This window comes from Arachis ipaensis, chromosome B7 (assembly GCF_059453495.1).
Source record: "Arachis ipaensis isolate K30076 ecotype BB chromosome B7, ASM5945349v1, whole genome shotgun sequence".
Taxonomy (NCBI): Eukaryota; Viridiplantae; Streptophyta; class Magnoliopsida; order Fabales; family Fabaceae; genus Arachis; species Arachis ipaensis.
Genome location: NC_142442.1, coordinates 74,218,584 through 74,242,218, shown reverse-complemented (window position 1 = coordinate 74,242,218; position 23,635 = coordinate 74,218,584).

Sequence of the window (23,635 nt, the reverse complement as noted above, 5' to 3'; positions counted from 1 at the left end):
ATGCATATGATCCCTGTTCACACCCTGGGTCGAGCTATCCAATCCGGGATGTTTAGTAACAAAGCGACCGACCTCTTCAGGTCAGGCTATCCGACCTCTACTCAAAGAGCTCGGCCTAATCGACAAGAAAGCCCGAAAAAGGGCCCAACTTAAGGAATACGACCCAAATCCAAAAGCATCCCAAGCCTACAGAGAGAAGGGCGGTTCCCTTGAAGATAAGCTGACCTCACTCAAAAGATAAGATAAGATAAGATAAAATAACTAACTTATCTTATCTAAGAAGGTCACTCCACACTATTATAAATACACTAGAGCACCCAGGTATAACTCATACTCTGATTCTACTAAAAAACCTGCTTAATACCCTTGCTAACTTAAGCATCGGAGTCCCTTGCAGGTACCACCACCCTCCAGTGACGAAGGATCAGCAGCGCATCCAGTCCAACAAGTCAGACACAACAGCTCCGGCCGCCACCCACCAGTCGGACACGCCATCTCCGACCAGCACAGAAGATCTCATCTGAGATCGACCTACAGTTTCAGGTAACCCTCGGAACATTGGCGCCGTTTCCGGGGAACTTGGAAGTCATCCCATCACCATGGCGGACGACCATGATAACGACCACGATTCAGATCTAGATGATAGGACACCGCACAAAAACGCGGGCAATAAAAGCGCTTCAAGATCGTTTAAAGCAACTTGAAAAAGAAACCCAGCACCAACGAGAAGTTGGGAAGGATCTACAAAGAGAGGTAAGGCGACGCCGAGAATTAGAAGATAAACTTCTAAAACTCGAAACCGATCTCAAAGCCAAAGCTACTCGGTCCACCCCTAAGGATAACTCTCGCAAGGATCAAGATCCATTCACTAGGGAAATCATGAAGACCAAAATCCCTAAGGACTTCAAACTTCCAGATATGACTTTGTACGATGGCACTACAGATCCCAACCATCACCTCAGCAATTTCAGAAGTAGAATATACCTCACCGACGCCTCAGATGCAGTTCGCTGCAAAGCTTTTCCAACGACTCTCACAAAGACAGCAATCAGATGGTTCGATAACCTACCTCCGAAGTCCATCTCAAGCTTTGATGACTTAGCCAAAAAGTTTCTGGCCAGATTCTCCATCCAAAAAGATAAGGCTAAGCATGCCCCCAGCCTATTAGGAATCAAGCAAGGAGATCGGGAAAGCCTTCACAACTACATGGAAAGATTCAACTAAACATGCCTAGACATACAAAGCCTACCAACATAGGCCGCCATCATGGGCCTCATCAATGGCCTAAGAGAGGGACCTTTTAGCCAATCTATATCAAAGAAGTACCCCACATCTCTGGACGAAGTGCAGGAACGAGCGGAGAAATACATCAACATGAAAGAAAATTCTCGACTAGGAGAAACCTCAAAATCTGGATTCACCTACCGAGACAAAGACAAAGAGTCCAAAAAGAAGGAAGATCGACAAGGGAAAAAAAATTAAAAAATATCATAATTACACCCCTCTTAGGGTGTCCCTGGTGGATGTTTACAAAGAAGTCTGCCACACAGAAAAAATACCCCCAGCTCGACCACTCAAAGGCAAAAGAGGAGGAGGAAACTGGAATGAATATTGTGAATACCATCGAGTCTGTGGGCACTCCACCAACGAATGCTTTGACTTAAAAAATGTCATAGAAAAATTAGTGAGAAAAGGAAAACTAGATCGGTATCTGGCCACCCGGGACGATGAGCAAAGAAAAAGGAGAAGAGACGAGGAGGTTGGACGAACCAACCGATCACCTCGTACACCAGAAAGACATGTCCATATGATACACGGAGGATTCGCAGGAGGAGGAATCTCCAAATCATCTTGCAAAAGATATCTCCAAGAAGTATATCATGTCGGAGGAAAGGAGGAAGCACACGACATCCCCGCAATTACGGTTACCAAGGAAGATGTATCCGGCATCATCTCAGGACACGACGATCCCATGGTCATCACCATTATACTGGAAAATGCAAATCTCCATCGTACACTGATAGACCAAGGGAGCTCTGCCGACATCTTATTCAAAACTGCCTTCGACAAGCTCGGCCTGGAAGATAAAGAACTCAAAGCATATCCAAACAGCCTGTTCGGACTGGGAGACACTCCAGTATAACCACTGGGATACGTCCCACTACACACAACCTTCGGAAAAGGAAACCAATCCAGAACACTCAAAATAGACTATATCGTGGTCGACATGAGTTCAGCCTACAATGCCCTAATAGGTCGGACAACATTAAATCAACTCGGCGCAATAGTCTCAACTCCACATCTATGCATGAAATTCCCAACTGCAGAAGGGATAGCTACGATAAAAGCAGATCAGAAGATGGCGCGCCACTGTTATAGCGAAAGTCTAAAACTCAGAGGCAAAGGAAAAGAATTCCACACAATCGAACTTGGTGGAGTTCAGAGGTGAGAAGAACTCCGTCCACAACCTGAAGGTGAAGTAGAGAAAGTCCAGATCGGAGACATCTCGGACAAATATTGGCACGATTCTAAAAGGAGACATAAAAGAATCACTCGTAGAGTTCTTACGAGACAACGTCGACCTCTTTGCGTGGAAGGCTGCAGACATGCCAGGCATAGACCCCGAATTAATGTGTCATAAGCTTGCAGTCTACCCTGAATCTCGGCCAGTACAATAGAGGCGTAGAAAGCTCGGACCCGAAAGATCCCAAGCTGTGGAAGAGCAGGTACAAGCTCTACTGGAGGCAGGATTCATAAGAGAAGTCAAGTACCCACTATGGTTAGCTAATGTCGTCTTGGTGAAAAAATCAAATGGGAAGTGGCGAATGTGCACCGACTATACAGATCTCAACAAAGCCTGCCCAAAAGACCCTTATCCACTCCCAAGTATCGATGCTCTGGTAGATGCCTCCTCCGGATATAAATACCTCTCGTTTATGGATGCATACTTCGGATACAATCAAATCCCTATGTATCCACCCGATCAAGAAAAAACCTCGTTTTTAACACCAAAAGCAAATTACTGCTACATTGTGATGCCTTTTGGTCTCAAGAACGTGGGAGCTACTTATCAAAGGCTAATGAATAAAGTCTTTTCAGATCATATCGGAAAAGTCATGGAAGTCTATGTGGACGACATGTTGATAAAGACACAAAGTGAAGAAACATTATTGTCCAACCTGGTCCAAGTGTTCGACACTATAAGGAAGCAAGGCATGCGACTCAATCCTGCAAAATGCATCTTTGTAGTAGAAGCTGACAAGTCTTAGGTTTTATGCTCAAACAAAGAGGAATTGAGGCAAATCCGGATAAATTCCAGGCCATACTCAACATGAAGAACCCAGCTTGTGTCAAAGAGGTACAACAACTCAACGGAAGATTGGCAGCCTTGTCCAGATTCCTAGCAGAATCAGCAATAAGATCTCTTCCTTTCTATGCTACTCTAAGGAAAGGAAAAAAGTTCGAATGGACAACGGAGTGTGAACAAGCCTTCCAAGATTTCAAAAGATTTCTAGGACGGCCACCTATCCTATCTCGGCCACGAGAAGGAGAACCACTCATATTATACCTCGCGGTAGGGAGTCGGGCGGTAGCCTCAGCACTAGTTCGAGAAGACGACAGTGGGCAACAACCCGTATACTTCATCAGTAAAGCGTTACAAGGATCCGAGCTGAACTACCAAAAAATAGAAAAGTTTGCCTATGCTCTCATACTAACATCTCGACGACTTCGCCCGTACTTCTAAGCTCACACCATTAAGGTTCGGACCAACCAGCCCATAAAAGGGATATTGCAGAATCAGACCTAGCAGGCAGAATTTTACAATGGGCAGTCGAGTTGTCCGAGTTTGACCTTCAGTATGAAGCTCGGACAGCCATCAAATCACAATACCTAGCTGACTTTATTGCAGAATTTACAGACACCCCGGAAACTCCCACAGAATTGAATCTCTATGTGGACGGTTCCTCGAATAAAACTGGAAGCAACGCAGGTGTGATAATTGAAAGCAATCAAGGAACCCAAATCGAACTCTCTCTCAAATTCGGGTTCCTGCCTCAAACAACCAAGCGGAATATGAGGCACTACTAGCTGGTTTAAAGCTGGCTAAAGAGGTCAGAGCTCAAAAACTCATTATCTTCAGCGACTCACAGGTGATCACTTCACAAATAACAGGGAGCTACCAAGCCAAGGACCCCACTATAAAAAAGTACCTGGGTAAAGCCAGGGAACAACTCGGACAACTCCGTGAGTATGAGATACATCACATACCCCGCAAACAAAATGCCCAGGCTGATGCACTCTCAAAACTAGCCAGCACCAAACCAAGAGGCAACAATAGAAGCCTCATCCAGGAAATACTACAGAACCTATCAATCTCGAAAGAGGAAAAGGTCCTAGCAATAACAGGTCTAGATCAAGGATGGATGACTCCTATAATTAACTACCTCAAAACAGAAATACTTCCTACAGATGAGAAGGAGGCAAAAAGGATAAAACGGGAGGCACAATACTACACTATCATAAATAATACTCTTTACAAAAGAGGAATTTCAACACCCTTGTTAAAATGTGTACCAACTTCCAACACGAGGGAAGTTCTGGAAGAAGTACACAGTGGCATCTGTGGCAATCATCTCGGAGCACAAGCGCTCACCAAAAAAGTACTCCGGACAGGATTTTATTGGCCAACTCTACAAAAGGAGGCCACAGAGTTTGTAAAGACATGTCTCCCATGTCAAAAACATGCCAACTTTCACATCGCCCCACTAGAGGAGCTCATCAGCGTAACCTCACCTTGGCCATTTGCAAAATGGGGACTCGACCTTCTCGGACCCTTTCCTCAGGGATCAGGACAAGTTAAATTCCTCATAGTAGGGTAGACTATTTCACAAAGTGGATCAAGGCAGAACCCCTAGCTAACGCTACTGCTCAAAGAAGTCGAAAATTCCTATATAGGAACATTGTCACAAGGTTCGGGGTTCCATACTCCATCACCACAGACAATGGCACCCTATTCACAGATGCAGGCTTCAGAAAATTAGTAGCCAACTTGAACATAAAGCACCAGTTCACTTCCGTCGAACATCCCCAGGCCAATGGACAAGCCGAAGCTGCCAACAAAGTCATATTGGCTGGGTTAAAACAGAGATTACAAGACGCAAAGGGAGCTTGGGCCGAAGAGCTCCCACAAGTCCTATGGGCATATCGAACAACGCCACATTCCACCACAAAGGAATCGCCCTTCCGATTAGCATACGGGACGGAGGCAATGATCCCAGTGGAGATCGAGGAAGGGTCGCCTAGAGTGATCCATTACAATGAGGAAGCCAACTCCCAACTTCAAAAGGAAGAGCTCGACCTACTTCCCAAAATCCAGGAAAGAGCTCAGATCAGGGAAGAAGCACTAAAAGGTCGAATGGCTTCCAGATATAATCAAAAGGTAGTGCCAAGAGGTTTCGCTGAAGATAATCTCATCCTAATCCGAAATGATATTGGAACAACTCGACCTGGAGAAGAAAAGCTGGCAGCAAACTGGAAAGGACCCTACCGAGTCATAGAAGTACTTGGGAAGGGCTACTGCAGACTGTCCGAACTCAAGGGGTGAGAGCTTCCCAGATCATGGCACGCCTGCAACCTAAGAAGGTACTATAGCTAGGAATGGTAAGGGATCTCAACATAGGGTGTACTCTTTTTCCTGAAAAGGTATTTTAATGAGGCACCAAGTTGAGATCCACAAATTATCCGACTTAAAAGGGTAAAAACTCTACATGTACATATTTGCATTTTCTTTCAAATAAAACATGTTAGACGTTATACAAGTTTTCAAGACGGATTAATCTGAAATATTCATCGCACGATTATAAAGCAACAGATCGGCAGAAAGTGAAAGCAAAATTCACTGCACGATCACGATAAAGACAAGCAGAGATGAAAACCAAAATTCATCTCAAGGTCAACTAAACAAGGATTGAATTCACCTTCTACAAATTGGCAAAGATGAAAATAGAATAATCCAAGAAGTTATCGAAAGTGATCCGGAGAAAAGACCTGACGAGGTCTTAATGGATTGCTAAATAATAACTTAAAGACTGGCTGACATTAAGAAGTCAGACCAAGTCAAACCAAGTTATAAGTAAACCCTGGAAAGAGGTCTGGCCAACCCTATAAAAGAGGATTACTTTAACTTAGAAGGGCCCGACATGACGAAGTCGGCCCAAAACATAAAAGTTATAAAAGTAATCCCTGAAAGAGACCTGAACAAGGTCCAAGAAAGAGGATTAAAAAAATAACTTAGAAGGGCCCGACATGACGAAGTCGGCCCAAAACATAAAAGTTATAAAAGTAATCCCTAAAAGAGAACTGAACAAGGTCCAAGAAAGAGGATTACAAAAATAACTTAGAAGGGCCCGACATGACGAAGTCGGCCCAAAACATAAAAGTTATAAAAGTAATCCCTGAAAGAGACCTGAACAAGGTCCAAGAAAGAGGATTACAAAAATAACTTAGAAGGGCCCAACATGACGAAGTCAGCCCAAAACATAAAAGTTATAAAAGTAATCCCTGAAAGAGACCTGAACAAGGTCCAAGAAAGAGGATTACAAAAATAACTTAGAAGGGCCCGACATGACGAAGTCGGCCCAAAACATAAAAGTTATAAAAGTAATCCCTGAAAGAGACCTGAACAAGGTCCAAGAAAGAGGATTATGAAAATAATTTAGGAGGGCCCGACATGATGAAGTCGGCCCAAAACACAAAAGTTATAAAAGTAATCCCTGAAAGAGACCTGAATAAGGTCCAAGAAAGAGGATTACGAAAATAACTTAGGAGGACCCAACGCGAGGGAGTCAGCCCAAAACGTAAGGTAATCCTTAAAAGAGACCTAAGCAAGGTCCAAAAAAGAGGATTACTAACAACTCATACAAACCGACATGACAAAATCGATCTCCCGAAAGCTTTAGCGTTATACGAAGTAAATTCGGACAAAAACCCAAAGAGGTCAGACAACGAAAAGTTCCAACACTCCCAAAGACCTAGAAAGGTACCTGGACGAATGCAGAGGGACATGTTACAAAAAAACACAAGTTATGATAATAACAAGCCCAAAAGGTTACCAAAACTAACCCCAAGGGCTTGGAAATTACTTTGTTTTTCAAAATAAGGTTGCTAAACAAGCAACTAGGAGTGCAGCAAAAGTCAGAAACATCATTTACAAAATAAAGAGTTTAAAAAGCCCACAAGCCGGGCTACCTACACAAGCAATTAGAAAATTCACTAAGAGTCCTAAGGCTCCTTAGCAGCATCAACACGGGGCGAAAGAGGACGAGTCCGAAGAGGTACGGCATCCACAGTTTCATCATTCCGATTCAAGATTCGACAATCAGGTTCTGACTCGGGATGACTGGCCTCAACCGAAGGAATTGAAGAAGTCGGCACCTCAGATACTTTGGCAGCAGGCACGAAGGGAGGTTCAACATCATCGTCATCAGGGTCGTCAGGAACAATCTTGCCATCCTTTACAACATTGTCCAGACTAAAGAGAGTAAGGTCGGCCTCAGGTGCAATAACTCGAACCTGCTCCTTCAAGTTCTCATAAGCAGCATTCACACTGCCCACAGGGTGACCCTGGAGCTCGGAATAATCAACCCGGGCCTATTCCAACTCCTTCCTAAGACGCATCACTTCCCTATAGGACGTGACGTAGCTATCCTTGTGCCTTAATGCGGTGTCTTCAGCCAACTTCACAGAAGCCGCCAAGGCCATAGAACTAGCCTTTTCACCCTCTAATTCTTTCTCCACCTTCGCCAACTTTACCTCCAACTCCTCCTTCAAACCTTCTATTCTATCAAACTCTGCCTTAGCCTCCAGCATGAAAGATTTTGTAGCATGAACCGGGATACCCTGAGTAGTTCGAAAAAGAGCCGCACCCATATGAGCCATCTTCACACTACTTCTAGTTATGAACTCCAGGTAATGAAGAATGGACACATCATCCATTGGAAGACCTCTATAGGGGCAATCTGTTGGTCGACAAACTCGACGGCATCAAAATCAGGGGCATCAAGGTTAAAAAGCTCAGATGTTTTTTGCTTTTTCGGAAGAGGAGCGCCAGCACCAGCAGCTGAAGTTTGCGGAGGGTCAGTCAGACGAACCCGGGGAGTAGGGATCACCCTCCTCGGCCCAGGTGAACTCGGCACGGATGGCTTCGACTGAACCTGGGACGACCCCTCTCCGGCCGCTTTGGCTGAGATGTTTTAGGCTACAGTAGCCTTCCTGGCCCTCTTGAAGGCCTTCATAGATTCATTATTTTTAGTCATATCTGCAAGCATAACAGTGAGAAATCAAGTTACAAATCAGAAAAAAGCTTGCAGAAAATAAAATCAACAAACAAAGAAAGAAAATCGATCACTACCCAGCTCAGCTCGGAGAAGTGAGGGGTCCCCTAAGAATTTCTTGGTATCAAGATAGGAAGGCTCCCTCCAATTCTCCTCCAACACAGTCACAAAGGCCTGCTCGACCTCGTCCAACATCTCCCATGAATACTTCGACACAACAACGTTCTTTTGCCACTTTAAAGGAAAAGTGGGCTCATTATTCTCATCCAAAAAAAAGGGCCGAGCTCCTTCAACAGCTCGGACCTTGAAGAAATAGTTCTTAAAATCACGAAACGACTCGTCATACATAGAAAAAACTTTCTTCCCTTGTGAAGCTCGGAAAGAAACCCAGGCAGCCTTTTTCTTCACTACCCCAGGTTTTGTCAAGACAAACAAATAAAAGAAAAGGGATTGCAAGGCAGGGACGTCAAGTTCACGACACAACAATTGAAAGATCTTTATAAAGCACCAAGAATTGGGGTGAAGTTGGGATGGAGCTACATTGCAAGACCACAACAGATTGGTCTCAAAAGGAGTAAAAGGAATGGTGATGCTCATCTGGCCAAAAAAGAAATCGTATGCATAGAAAAAAGGACGGTCTCCAGTAACTCGAGTAGAGAAACAAACTCTCTCTTCAGAAGTAGGGGGTACAAGCTCATAATTCTCTTCCTCACTATCACTATTACAAACCCTATAAAATTGCCTAAGCTGCTGACAAAATTCAGAATCAACCAAAGAAACACATAAAAGAACCATCGAATCCACCCAATCAGCCATGCCCTCAGGGACTTGAGAAGATGTTTCAATAATGTTCTTGCGAGAAGACATGAGGTCAACTAGTCCCACAGCAAGAAAAGAAGAAAATAGATAACTAACCCAAACATCTCGGATAAAGTCAAAAACCATATCAGAACAGCTCGGACAAGCATGACACCAGAGCAATACAAGCAACAAAAGGAAACCCCAGGACCCACACTAAAGATCTAGGGGCATCCTTTGGAGGCAACTTATGGAACAAGGACTCAGGGAAACCTACAAGTCTACATCTCTACACATCTTAATAGGAAGATAACACTCTGAGAAGAAAGTCACGAGCTACAAATCAAATAAAGTCATCAAAATAACTACCTCCCAAATTCACAGTCGCAGACGGAACTACCAAGCAATGAAATTATCAATAAGAAGTCATCAAAAACGCCACCTTTTTTAGAAAATAAACACCCCAAACAAACAAGCCACTAGAGAAAATCGTTACTTTCTACAAAGGATCATCAATAAAATCATTAACATAGCGAAAGTCATCAAAAGGAGCAACTTTCTGGGCAAAGTAAAACAGGTTCATAAAAAACCAGAAAAACATGCAGCACAGCGACAAGCGAGCACGACAATGCAAAAAAGATTCAAGCTTTCCAAACATGCATTCAAGCAAAACCAAAACTTTACCAAGAACCGAAGGAACAAACAACAAAAGAAGCACAAAGAAAGAAAAAACCAACCTGAATGAAGGAAGAAGCTTCGAAGGAGATTGAAGATGGAAAGACGGAATCGCCCAGAAAATCGCCGAATAATGCCGCTACGCAAGAAAGGCAAAATTTAGGCAAAAGCAGAAAGCAAGAGAGTGAAGGGAGAAGTTACAAAGAAAAACGAAAGAAGAGAAACCGTTTCTGTGTGCAAAATTCAAAATAAAAAGCCAAGGGAAATGGGGCAATTAAAACCAATTAATAAAGGTATTAAACCCTCGCACGTTCCCAAGAACAGAGCGCTGATATAAAAGCGCGCGCTCTCAGAAGAAAACGTTCCACATTCAAAAACTCTACAAAAAAAGAAGTCGACGAATGCTCGAGTTCGGCTTCACCAGAGAAGGATCGGAGTCTAGGACTCGACCTCAAAAAGGAAGACCAAGCTCAAGCAGGGGCACTGTTCACACCCTGGGTCGATCTATCCAATCCGGGATGTTCAGTAACAAAGCGACCGACCTCTTCAGGTGAGGCTATCCGACCTCTACTCAAAGAGCTCGGCCTAATCGACAAGAAAGCCCGAAAAGGGGCCCAACTTAAGGAATACGACCCAAATCCAAAGGCATCCCAAGCCTATAGAGAGAAGGGCGGTTCCCTTGAAGATAAGCTGACCTCACTCAAAAGATAAGATAAGATAAGATAAGATAAAATAACTAACTTATCTTATCTAAGAAGGTCACTCCACACTATTATAAATACACTAGAGCACCCAGGTATAACTCATACTCTGATTCTACTAAAAAACCTGCTTAATACCCTTGCTAACTTAAGCATTAGAGTCCCTTGCAAGTACCACCACCCTCCGGTGACGAAGGATCAGCAGCGCATCCAGTCCAACAAGTCGGACACGACAACTCCAGCCGCCACCCACCAGTCGGACACGTGATCTCTGACCAGCACAGAAGATCTCGTCCAAGATTGACCTACAGTTTCAGGTAACCCTCGGAACAATCCCATTCCTCAATATAGCCATACACCATACTCACATGCCTCACACCACCATTCAACTCCATATGACCATAACCCATACCAACCATATTAACCACCATATGAACCACATCTAGAACAACCAACACCCCAATACCAATACTCCCAAGAACCACAAATTCCACATACACAACCTCAAGAATTCCACCAATATGAACCACCTTCCAACATCAACAATCTTCCCTCAAACACCGAACCCTATCTTCCACCACCACCTCCCGACGAAGCCTTCATGTTAGAACTGAGAGACCTTGAATCTTGTATCTTAAGGCGACAAAAGGAGGATGAAACTAAGTTTAAGGAGCTAAGAGCAAGGATAGCTAGCATGGTAGAAGCCGTGAATCACCTAACATCCCACCTAAGCTCATGTACCTTAAGTACCCCCATTGATGAATGTGGAGAAACAATCGAGGAGCTTAGTGAGGGAATGAACTTGAAGCTCCATGGTGAGGAAGAAGAGTTAAAGCAATAAGTGCAACAAAAGGAGAAGATAGATATTAGTGAACACAAGGAAGTAGTGGGTGGATGTTTGGGATATGTTAAGCACATAAAGGATGTTAAAGAGGAGAGTAAAGTTGCGAAAGTAAACGAAGAGTTGGAGGAAATTAATCAGGAAGTGGATTCCATCACTAGTGATTTTTTGCCCACATTGACCAATTCCCTTAATGATCTTGTTGAGCCTTCTCCCGGTGGACTAGAAAGCAAGGTTGAGGAGGATGTGCAACCTCCAAGACCTATTGTAAGTGAAGAACCGGAAGAAGTGTTCCAAGCAACAAGCCCTCCTATCTATGATGATTCCGCATCAAGATGTGATCCTTTTGAGTTTGAAGAGTCCTTCTCCAAAATGCTTAGACTTGATGATGAGGTAGACTTTACTAGACCTCCTATTTATGACGAGATAGATGGGGAAGAGATAGAAGAAATTGGTGAAGAAGAATGTGAACTTGAGGAAGCCTGGCAAGAGGAGAAACTTGAAAAATCTTGCCAAGTGGTGAAAATCTCTAGAAGAGGATGGACGGGAGTAGAGCATGCTTTATCAAGATCTTTGGGAACTCCTTCACCTAGTTCACCATCTAATCCTTCGCTTGTGTGGGTAAAACTTCTAACTCTCAGCTTTATTACCCCACTTGAGTATAGTTTTCTTGAGACAGATGGCCAACTTAGGGCGCTTTGTGGAATTAAGGGAAAAAGGAGGATGTTTAGTGGTTGGCGTTCTAAATCTAGACTCATTATGGTTGGAAGATCAAAATTGAAGAGCATGGATTGGTGCAATACTCAATTAAATGGGACTAGGAGGATAATTTGGTGCTTTCATGAGAATTCTACTTTCTCGTCACCCGGACGGAATCGAGGCAATCAACTAAAAGATGGGTGCGAAGACAAAGTATGGGATCCTGGATCACATCATAGCAGTCAATTTTGGGAGCTCATATTTTGGAGAGAACCTCACCAAAGCTTGTGAAGAAGGTTGGAACTTCTAACAACCAATTGAAGGACAAGCATTCTTAGAGGTTCAAGGATGGATACAAGCCTAAGCCACCTTGACAAGAAGCCTCCCAAATGTCCAACTTAAGGACTTAAACTAAAAGTGCTTGGTGGGAGACACCCCACCATGGTAAACTCTTTCCATTCTCTTGTAGATATAATGAATGATTGAATTGGGTTCCATTGTATATAATTTCTTTACTTCTTAGTATATTTTGCTTTGCTTGCTAAGGTGTTTATACATTCTATGCTTTAATTAGGGATGATTCTTTGAATTTGAGTTTTTGCTTGGATTGCAAGTTTTCTCAATTTGTTTGAAAAAAAAAATCCCCAATATTTCAAAATGTGCTTAATTTTGCATCTTAGCTGGTTTTAGAGTCTTCGAGGAGATTAGTAGGATATTGAGCTCTTTTTGAGGATCTTAAAAAAAAAAAACCAACCCACGCGCAAGCGCATAGCGCGCGCGCGTCGGCTGCACATTTTAGCTTTCTGGGCCAAGGACCAGAGAGTTGTGCCACTTTTGGGCCAACTCTGTGCCTCAACCCAAGCGGACGCATGCTGTATGCATCTGTGCACCTTCGTGTTTCCTTACCCATGTGTTTGCGCACCTGGCGCCTCCACGCCCACCTTCCACGCGAACGCGCACGGTACACGCGCGTCGATGCGTTTTAGCATCACCCAGGCCAAAGGACCCAAGAGTTGTGCCAACTCTGGGCCCCTTTTATGCCTCTGGCCCAGCTTACCCGCACGGATGCACACCGTACGCGTCTGTGCCCATTGCCAATTCTCCCATCTACACGTAGGCGCATATGGCGCTTCTGCGCCACTTCCTTATTTTCTTACCCACGCGGACGCGCACGGTGCGCGCACGCGTGGATTCAAATTTTTTACTTACCCTAGGCACGCGAAGCCCTAGCGCATTCGCGCAACCCCCTTTCGTCCCTCACCCAACTTCTCTTCTCCTTCTCCCTAACTCACCAGAAACACCCTTCTCCTCCCTCCCTCCATAACCAGCGACCTCCGGCGACACCACGCCGTCGCCACAACCCCCTCTTCCTCGCTCTCCCTCTCTTTTTCACTCCTCGGCTCTCTCTCTATATCAACCGCCCTCCCTGCTCTGCCTCCGTTCCTACTCTCTGCTCCACCGCCATCAAGCAACCGTGACGCCATTGTCGCCGGAGTGGACATCGCCACTGGCAGCACCACCTTGCTGCCTCCTCTGTCCTTTTCTCCCATTTTTGCTTCCACTCTGCTTACAGGTTTCACAACCTGAACCTCTACTCTGTCTTTCTCTTACTTCTTATTGTTAATTTTAGTTTAGTTAGATTAGTTTAGTTAGAGGTAGTTTGATTAGGTGGTTAGAGAATCTAGGCTAAGTAGTGGATTTAGGCTTATTCGAATTTCTGCTACTATGTGGATTTGCTCTGTTTCATTGGTTTGCTTATGCTGCATGTTTGCCTTGCCTAATGCTGTTGACTGTTTTAATGCTGCTTTGTCTTTAAATTGTTGGAATTCGGATTACTTGCTTATTGAATGGTTCATTGTTGATGGAAGCGATTCTATTTTTCTCGAATTCAAATTGAATTTTCAACCGCTCCACTTCAATTTTCCATTTTATTCTTGTTTCAAGACTCTTGTTGTTTCTGAATTCCTATTTTACTTTATTCTTAATGTTGTTCTGGTGCTATGTCGAAGCTAGTTTCTCTATGCATTGTGTAAGGAAAAGAATACTTTTGTAGCTTGCTAGTTGGTTTAAATTGTTTCTGATGAACTGCTGCTGAAATATTGGCTCATTTATTCAATTCATATGAACTCATACCTAGTTTTTGTGCTTTTTCTTTTCAATGAATTCATATGGAACCTGATTTGCTGTTTAAACTTGGAAATATCCAATTTACTGAAATGCTGCCAGATTTTTCCTAACCATGTTCCGTGAAATAGCAATGTTTTGATTGGTGTAACAAGCTTCTAGTTGATGATTTCTGTGTCAAATAGAATTTTGTTGCCTAAATGGTTTTAGAAAATCCTCAAGGGCATGTTTACAGGTTTTTGGTCATGCTTCTAATACTTTTTACTTGCTTGCAATGCTAACTTGCTATATGCATTGCATGATTGAGTAAACTTTCAGATTGACCATAAACTTAGTTTTCATTTGAAATTAAGCCCAATTTGCTTGCTTTCACAATATTGATGATTTCTTTTACCTATGTGACTACTGTGATTCAATTCCTCTATGTACAAATTATCTTTAGCCACATGGTGCTTAAATCTTTCAACTCTTATCTCAATCCTTGTGACCTTCATGCCTCATTGAACTTTGGTGTTTGAATTTTATTTATGTAAACTGTTCATTGAAGTTTTGATTTCACCAACACCACTAGTGATCCTTGCATTGACTGATGACTTGTTTTCTCATTAGTTATTTTCTGGCTATATCATATTTCATCATCAATGACTTGATGCATTTCATGATTGTGAATGTGCTTACATTCCTACTTTGTACATTCCCTTTTGAATTGAGCCGGCAACCACCATATCACTAATTGTCAAACTGATTTCTAACTTTAATCTGTTTAACCAACTAACTTTTCTCTTGGTTTTCAACTTAACTTTTCTGATCATTCCTTTGGATATGGTGTTTCTTAGGCTTGATGAACAAGTAATGTGCAAATGTGGTTTGAATTCTTGGTTTGAAGTCTGATTTGAATTCTGAATTCTGTTGCTTGCATTCCAAGAAATCTCTTTTCTTTCTTCACTTCATGAATATGCTTTGCTTTGAGTGCTTTATATCTATTTGCCTATCTGCTTATATTGTATCATCTCTATTTTTCAGGATGTTAGACAAAGGAAAGGCGATAGCCACTACTTCCAAAAAGAGAAAGCGCTCTAAGACCTCTACTCTTTCTCCTTATACAAACTATGCTAAGAATCCCCTGAATGAAGAGGATAAGGAAAATCAGCTGCTGCCACCCACTGACCCAATCAAATTCCCAAACCTCTACTGTGAACTCCGCTTCTCCGACTTCCAGAAGAAGAATCTAAACATTGAGAAGAAATTGCTCCTTTTCCAATGATGTGAGGCATGCCATTAACACCCGCATTCTGCAGTTAGGATTGGATTTTTTTGACAGAGATTTGGGGAGAGTGAACACTTCATGGGTGAGAGAATTTTATTGGAACTTCTTCCGAGCCACTCTTGATTCAGTTCAGCTGCGGGGTAGAGATATTATGATCACTGAGGCTGCTATTGGGGATGCACTGCTTTACCACCATCGTCCTGATGACACCTGCGCTTATAAGCAGGCAGAGATAGCCATCCACTACATGACATTTGATTATGAGGAACTTAAGCGCGTGATTGCCACACCTGACGCTCCTTGGGTGATGAACTCTGGGAACAAGAAGCCCAAGGTGATGCATTTCACCTATCTGTCGAGGGGGGCCAGGACCTGGAAGCATATCTTCACCCACTATGTCTTCCCCACCACTCACTTCTCAGAGATTCCGATAGATATGCTGGTTCTGATTGGGTGTGTGATAGAGGAGAAGGAGGTAAACTTCCCCCAGCTGATCAGGCAGAGTATGTGGCGCACGCATATCCGTGGCCTGTTGCCATTCCCTACACTGATTACCAGCATGATCGAGATGGCTGATGTTCCGTGGGAGGATGATGACGTGACACCACCACCGCCAGATGACGACGAGAAGGAGGTTACCATTCCATGGGGTGGGTGGGTCCATGAGAGACCCTACCCAAACACCGTTCTCGAGCCAGAGCAATAGAGGAGGCAGCTCGGCCCTCATCATCAGCAGCAGCAGCAGGACCCCCATCTACTTCAGCAGCCGCAGCATCCTTACCACAACCACCAGCACCTGAGCCTACTTACCTGTGCAGCACCTTCTTCGCTTCATGGAACGCCTCGAGCATCATGTCATGCGACATTTTGACTGCATCAATCAGGTGTTTATATCATAGGGTATTGAGCTACCGCCGCTCCCAGACTCTCCCGCTTCCGACGAGCAGCATCAGGAGGAGGAGCTGGCTGAGGAGCTGACTCATCAGGATGCACCTCCAGAGACGCAGGTCACCACTGAGGTTCAGCACCCTCCTGAGGTTCAGCAGGACGCTCCACAGCCACAGCCAGAGCCACAGTCGATCCCAGTCCCACAGCCAGTACCTGAGCCACAGCCCGGCACGATTGTTGACCCCATCCCGAGCTTCAGCAGTAGCATCGAGGACGATGCTTGATTCTAAAGTGTGGGGAGGTCACCGTTCGTGACCGGTGTTTACATTTATGTGGTGAACTTTCAGACATCTATTCCTATTTTTTGCTACTTTAGTTATTTTGCACTTTATGTTTTAGATTATTTTGGAATTTCTGTACATATTTACTATTGTGGATATCCTTATCTTGGTTGATGCACACTTTTATTTACTTTTATTGTGATTAGGAAAGTGTTTTGAATTGTTAAAATCTAGTTAACCCTTTTTGTATAAGAATTGTGCTTTGATTGAAAAAAGGGTAAACTAGGAAAAATTTTTAAAATTTTCTAAATCACAACATTGCATTAGAATAAGCCTAGTCAATATGATGAAAATTTTCAAGAAATTCATTTTTAGGGCACCACCCCAATTGGTTGAAAATTTTTTTAAAACTTGCTTGAATTATACACTTGTGGATCATGTTTTGAGCTAAGAACCCAAGCATGTGAGATTTGAGCCTAATTGTGTGGTTACATCATACATGACCACTTATTTTCATTCTTGTGTGCATTATTCTCTTCCTATGATTATAATCTTTGATTTGTTTGATTCTTTATTTCCATTATTTTGTGTATACATGCATTTATATGACTGAGGCCATTGTTCAAATAGCTCACTTACCCAAATAGCCTACCTTTTATCTTCCATTGTTAACCAATCTTGAGCCTATGCTTAACCCATTTGTTCATAATTGTAGCACATTACAAGCTTAAGTGAAAAACAATAAATGTCCCTTGTTTGGATCTTTGATTAGCTTAGACTAGTGAGAGTGTTCATTACTTGATTTTGGGAAAGTTGGGTACATTAGGTAGAGATAAAAGTGTATTTGTGTTTTTGTTGAGAAATTTTCAAGAATTGGGTACATACTCATGTATTAATCATGTGCAAACCATATGCATTGATGCTCTTGTATATATGCTTTTTATCTTAAAAAAAAATTTTGCAACAAAAAGGGAACAAAATGTCCCAAAGTTTGAAGTTTCATAAATTAAGTGCATATGTGTGGTAATCAAAAGGAAATACATGAATGTGTGAAAAAGTGAAGAATGGATAGCTAGGTTTGTTTAGAACTGTTTAGGTTGTCATAGGTTAGGTGGGAAGTTTAAGTTAATCAAAGATTCGAATTTTAAACTCACTTGACCATATGCACCCTACCTTGACCCTAGTCCCATTACAACCTATGGGAAGTCCTCATGATATTTGTATGCATGCATGAAATAATTGTTGATTGTTAGATGAAAAGCAAATCTTGGTAAGCATGATTAGGGTAGAATTGAGTGAATCAACCCCATACACTTGAGTGCATAGAGCGGATACACATCCGGCGAAGGTTCGATCACTCAATTACATGTTTCCACCCATGATCATCTTTTCTTGCAAGTTTGTGAACTCTTTCAATGATTCAATCCAATTGTGGTTTGCTTCGATTGCTAATACCTTGGCCCTTGTGCTTGCATGTGTATTCTTGGAGATTGATTTATTTTGACTAAGCTATTGCATCATGTAAATAGATTGCATTCATATAGATAGATTGCATTTAGTAGTTGCATTAAATAAATGTTAATACATTTTGCTTCTTTCTTGATTTTAGCATGAGGACATGCTTAGTTTAAGTGTGAGAAGATTTGATAAACCCCGATTTCGTGATCTATCTTGTGCTTATTTTAGGGAATTTTACCACCATTTCCCACATTTATTCAATAAAATGGCATGGTTTTGTAATTCTCCCTTGGATTGTGCTTAAGTGTAAAGACATGCTTTTTAGGCCCTAAATTGGTGATTTTGATTCACTTTAATTCCATTCGATGCCTTGATGTGTTTGTTGAGTGATTTCAGGTTCATAAGGCAAGTATTGGATGGAAGAAATGAAGAGAAAAGCATGCAAAGTGGAGAATGCATGAAGAAACAAAGATTGGGAATGCATCAATGGACGCGCACGCGTACAAGGCGCGCACGCGCAAAAGTGGTTTTACATAGAGACGCGCACGCGTACATGACGCGTCCGTGCGGGTGAAGATTTTGCTAATCGACGCCCGCGTGCACATGGCGCGCACGCGCCGATACTCTTACATGGCCCACTTAGAGGCAAAACGCTGGGGGCGATTTTTGAGCTGCCCAGGCCCAATTCCAACTTGTTTCTGAGTGTATTTCATGCAGAATTGAAGTCCAAGCACGGTAGGAGCAATTAGTTTAGCCAATATGAGCCTTTAGATAGATTTCTAGAGAGAGAAGCTCCCTCTTCTCTCTAGAATTAGGTTAGGATTAGGTTAGATTATCTTAGATCCATGTTTAATTATTTGATCTCATCTTGTTTCTTTTATTATTTTTCATCTCTACATCTTGATTCTCTTATTTGTGATGTTAATCTCTTATTTGCTCTCTTTTGTGATGATGAACTCGTATTGGATTTGATTTACATTTAATGTAAATTGATGTTGATGTTTCTTTTTATTGATGAATTGAGTTGTGAATTTATTTTTCTCGCAATTAGTAGTTGGTAGATTTTATTAGTCTTGCAATTTATGATGTTTATTTCTATTGCACTCTATGTATTTGATGAAATGTTCTCCTTAGTTTTTGAGTAGTTTTGCCAACACTTGGTCTAAGCTAAGGGAATTGGGTAAATTTGAGTTTTGGGTATAATGGATTTAGTGATTTGAGAGCCATTGGTGATCAAATTGACACCCATTGACGCTAACCCACTACTAAGTTAATTAGTAGGTAGGTTGGGACTTACGGGTTGATGTGATCAAACCTATTTGACATACTTCAAAGCTTAGGAGTAGATGTTACGTACTTGAAGCTTGGGGAAGTAGACTTACTAGGTTGGCCTCTCATGATTATCAATATTTGGTTTGTTGACAAGGATGATGACCTCAATTACCCGAGTCTTAGCCAAGAGTTCTCTATCTTATTTTCTTTAATTACTTGCCTAATTTACTTTTCTTGTCCTCTTATGAACCAAACCCCCCTTACCCTTTATAGTCAATAATTGAGCATTCCATTGTTTCCTAGGGAGACGACCCGGAATCCAAATACTTCGGTAAATTTTCATTTGGGGTTTGTACTTGTGACAAAACCAATATTTTAATTTGATGGGAGAGTTGTTTGTTGGTTTGGAGCTATGCTTGCAACGAAGTAATCCCTTCTTTAGGAAGAAAATCTAAACCGAAAATGATTTTTTCTAACAGCCGTGACCCTAAGCACTTTGTTTTCCAGTATTATCACCGGATACCTAAATGCCACAGACACATAACTGGGTGAACCTTTTCAGATTGTGACTCAGCTTTGCTAGAGTCCCCAGTTAGAGGTGTCCAGAACTCTTAAGCACATTATTTTTTTTGCTTTGGACCACGACTTTAACCGCTCAGTCTCAAGCTTTTCACTTGACACCTTCACGCCACAAGCACATGGTTAGGGACAGCTTGGTTTAGCCACTTAGGCCAGGATTTTATTCCTGTGGGCCCTCCTATCCATTAATGCTCAAAGCTTTGGATCCTTTTTATTACCCTTGCCTTTTGGTTTAAAGGGCTATTGGCTTTTTCTGCTTGCTTTTTCTTTTTCTTTCTCTCTTTTTTTTTTGCATTTTTTTTCTTTCTGCAAGCTTTTGTCTATTCACTACTTTTTCTTGCTTCAAGAATCAATTTTATAATTTTTTAGATTATTAATAACATTTCTCCTTTTTCATTATTCTTTCAAGAGTCAACAATTTTAACATTCATAAACAACAAATTCAAAAATATGCACTGTTCAAGCATTCATTCAGAAAATAAAAGGTATTGCCACCACATCAAAATAATTAAACTAATTTCAAGATAGAATTTGAAATCATGTACTTGTTCTTTTGCAATTAAAAATATTTTTCATTTAAGAAAGGTGATGGATTCATAGGACATTCATAGCTTTAAGGCATAGACACTTAAACACTAATGATCATGTAATAAAGACACAAACATAAATAAAACATAGGGCATAGGAAACAAAAAACAGAAAATAAAGAACAAGGAAATTAAAGAACGGGTCCACCTTAGTGATGGCGGCTAGTTCTTCCTCTTGAAGATCTTATGGAGTGTTTTAGCTCCTCTATGTCTCTTCCTTACCTTTGTTGTTCCCCCCCCCCATGGCTCTTTGATCTTCTCTAATTTCATGGAGGAGGATGGAATGCTCTTAGTGCTCCATCCTTAGTTGTCCCATGTTGGAACTCAATTCTCCTAGGGAGGTGTTGATTTGCTCCCAATAGTTTTGTGGAGGAAAGTGCATCCCTTGAGGTATCTCGGGGATTTCTAGATGAGGAACTTCCTCATGCTCTTGTTGAGGTCCATGAGTGGGCTCTCTTGTTTGCTCCATCCTTTTCTTAGTGATGGGCTTGACCTCTTCAATGAGGGTGTCTTCCTCTATGACAATTCCAGCTGAATTGTAGAGGTGACAAATGAGATGAGGGAAGGCTAACCTTACCAAAGTAGAGGACTTGTCAACCACCTTGTAGAGTTCTAAGGATATGATCTCATGAACTTCTACTTCCTCTCCATTTATGATACTATGGATCATGATAGCCTGGTCTATTGTAACTTCAGACCAGTTGCTAGTAGGAATGATTGAGCATTGGATGAACTCCAACCATCCCCTAGCCACGGGCTTGAGGTTAAGCCTTCTTAGTTGAACTGGCTTGCCTCTTGCATCTCTCTTCCATTGAGCTCCTTCCACACAAATGTCCCTAAGGACTTCGTCCAACCTTTGATCAAAGTTGACCCTTCTAGTGAAAGGGTGAGGATCTCCTTGCATCATTGGCAAGTTAAATGCCAACCTCACATTTTCCGGAATAAAATCCAAGTAGTTCCCCCGAACCATTGTGAGCCAATTCTTTGGGTTCAGATTCACACTTTGGTCATAGTTATTAGTGATCCATGCATTGGCATAGAACTCTTAAACCATTAAGATCCCGACTTGTTGAATAGGGTTGGTGAGAATTTCCCAACCTCTTCTTCGAATCTCATGTCGGATCTTCGGATACTCACTCTTTTTTAGCTTGAAGGGGACCTCAGGAATCACCTTTTTCTTGGCCACAACTTCATAGAAGTGGTCTTGATGCACTTTTGAGATGAATCTCTCCATCTCCCATGACTCGGAGGTGGAAGCAATTGTCTTCCCTTTCCTCTTTCGAGAGGTTTCTTCGGCCTTAGGTGCCATTAGTGGTTATGGAAAACAAAAAAAAGCTTTAGCTTTTTCCACACCAAACTTAGAAGATTTGCTCATCCTCGAGCAAAAGTAGAAAGAAAGGAGTAGAAGAAGAAGAAATGGAGGAGATGGAGGGGGGTATGTGTTTCGGCCAAGAGGGAGAGAAGTGTGTATGTTGTGTGAAAATGAAGGTGGTAAGGAGGGGTATTTATAGGGTGAGGAAGAAAGGGTATTCGGCCATGTGTGGATGGGTTTGGGAGGGAAATGGTTTGAATTTGAATGGTGAGGTAGGTGGGGTTTAATGATGGATGGATGTGAGTGGTGAAGGAAATATGGGGAAGAGGGTAAGATTTGATTGGTGGAGGATATTTGGGGAAGAGTTTTTGATGGGATTGGTCAATGATGTTTGGGGAAGAGTGTTTTGGAAATGTGTGAAGAGGAGAGAAGAAGATGTGGGGTAGGTGGGGATCCCATGGGGTCCACAGATCCTGAGGTGTCAAGGAATTCTGCTCCCTGCACCATTCTAGCGTTCAAACGCCAATTCTGTGCCAATTCTGGAGTTTAACGCCAGCTCTGATACCTTTACTGGCGTTAAACGCCAGGCCTGCTACCTTTCCTGGCGTTAAACGCCACTCTACTGCCCAATTCTGGCGTTAAACACTAGCCAGATGCCCATTTCTGGCATTTAATGCCAGCCAGATGCCAGACAGCCCTTTCTGGCATTAAACGCCTAGAGTGCTGCCCATTCTGGCATTTAACACCCAGAATGCTGCCAGGCTGGGCGTTAAACGCCCATTCTGCTATCCTTACTGGTGTTTAAACGCTAATAAGCATGTCCTCCAGGATGTTCTATTTTTTATGCTATTTTTCATTCTGTTTTTTTATTTTTCATTTGTTTTTGTGACTTTACATGATCATCAACCTAAAGAAAACATAAAATAACAATGGTAGATAAATAAATATAATTAAATAACATTGGGTTGCCTCCCAACAAGCACTTCTTTAATGTCAATAGCTTGACAGTGAAGCTCTTAGAGAGCTTCACAGAGACTCAGAGCTTGATGTTGGCCTTCCAATACCAAACTTAGAAGTTGAGTGTGGGAGCTCTATTTGACTCTGTGTTGAGAGAAGCTTTTCATGCTTCCTCTCCATGGTTACAGAGAAAGATCCTTGAGCCTTAAATACAAGGTAGTCCTCATTCAATTGAAGGACTTGCTCTCCTCTGTCCACATCAATCATAGCTCTTGCTGTGGCTAGGAAGGGTCTTCCTAGGATGATGGATTCATCCTCATCCTTCCCAGTGTCTAGGATTATGAAATCAGCAGAGATGTAATAGCCTTCAACCTTTACTAAGACATCCTCTACAAGTCCATAAGCCTGTTTCCTTGAATTGTCTGCCATCTCTAGTGAGATTCTTGCAGCTTATACCTCAAAGATCCCTAGTTTCTCCACAGAGAAGGGCATGAGGTTTATCCCTGACCCCAGGTCACATAGAGCCTTCTCAAAGGTCATGGTTTCTATGGTACAAGGTATTAAGAACTTTCCAGGATCTTGTTTCTTCTGAAGTAGTTTCAGTTGAACCAGATCATTCAGTTCATTGATGAGCAATGGGGGTTCATCCTCCCAAGTCTCATTACCAAATAACTTGTCATTCACCTTCATGATTGCTCCTAGATATTGAGCAACTTACTCTTCAGCAATATCTTCATCCTCTTCAGAGGAAGAATACTCATCAGAGCTCATGAATGGCAACAGTAAGTTCAGTGGAATCTCTATGGTCTCTATATAAGCCTCTGATTCCTTTGGTTCCTCATTAGGGAACTCCTGAGTGGCCA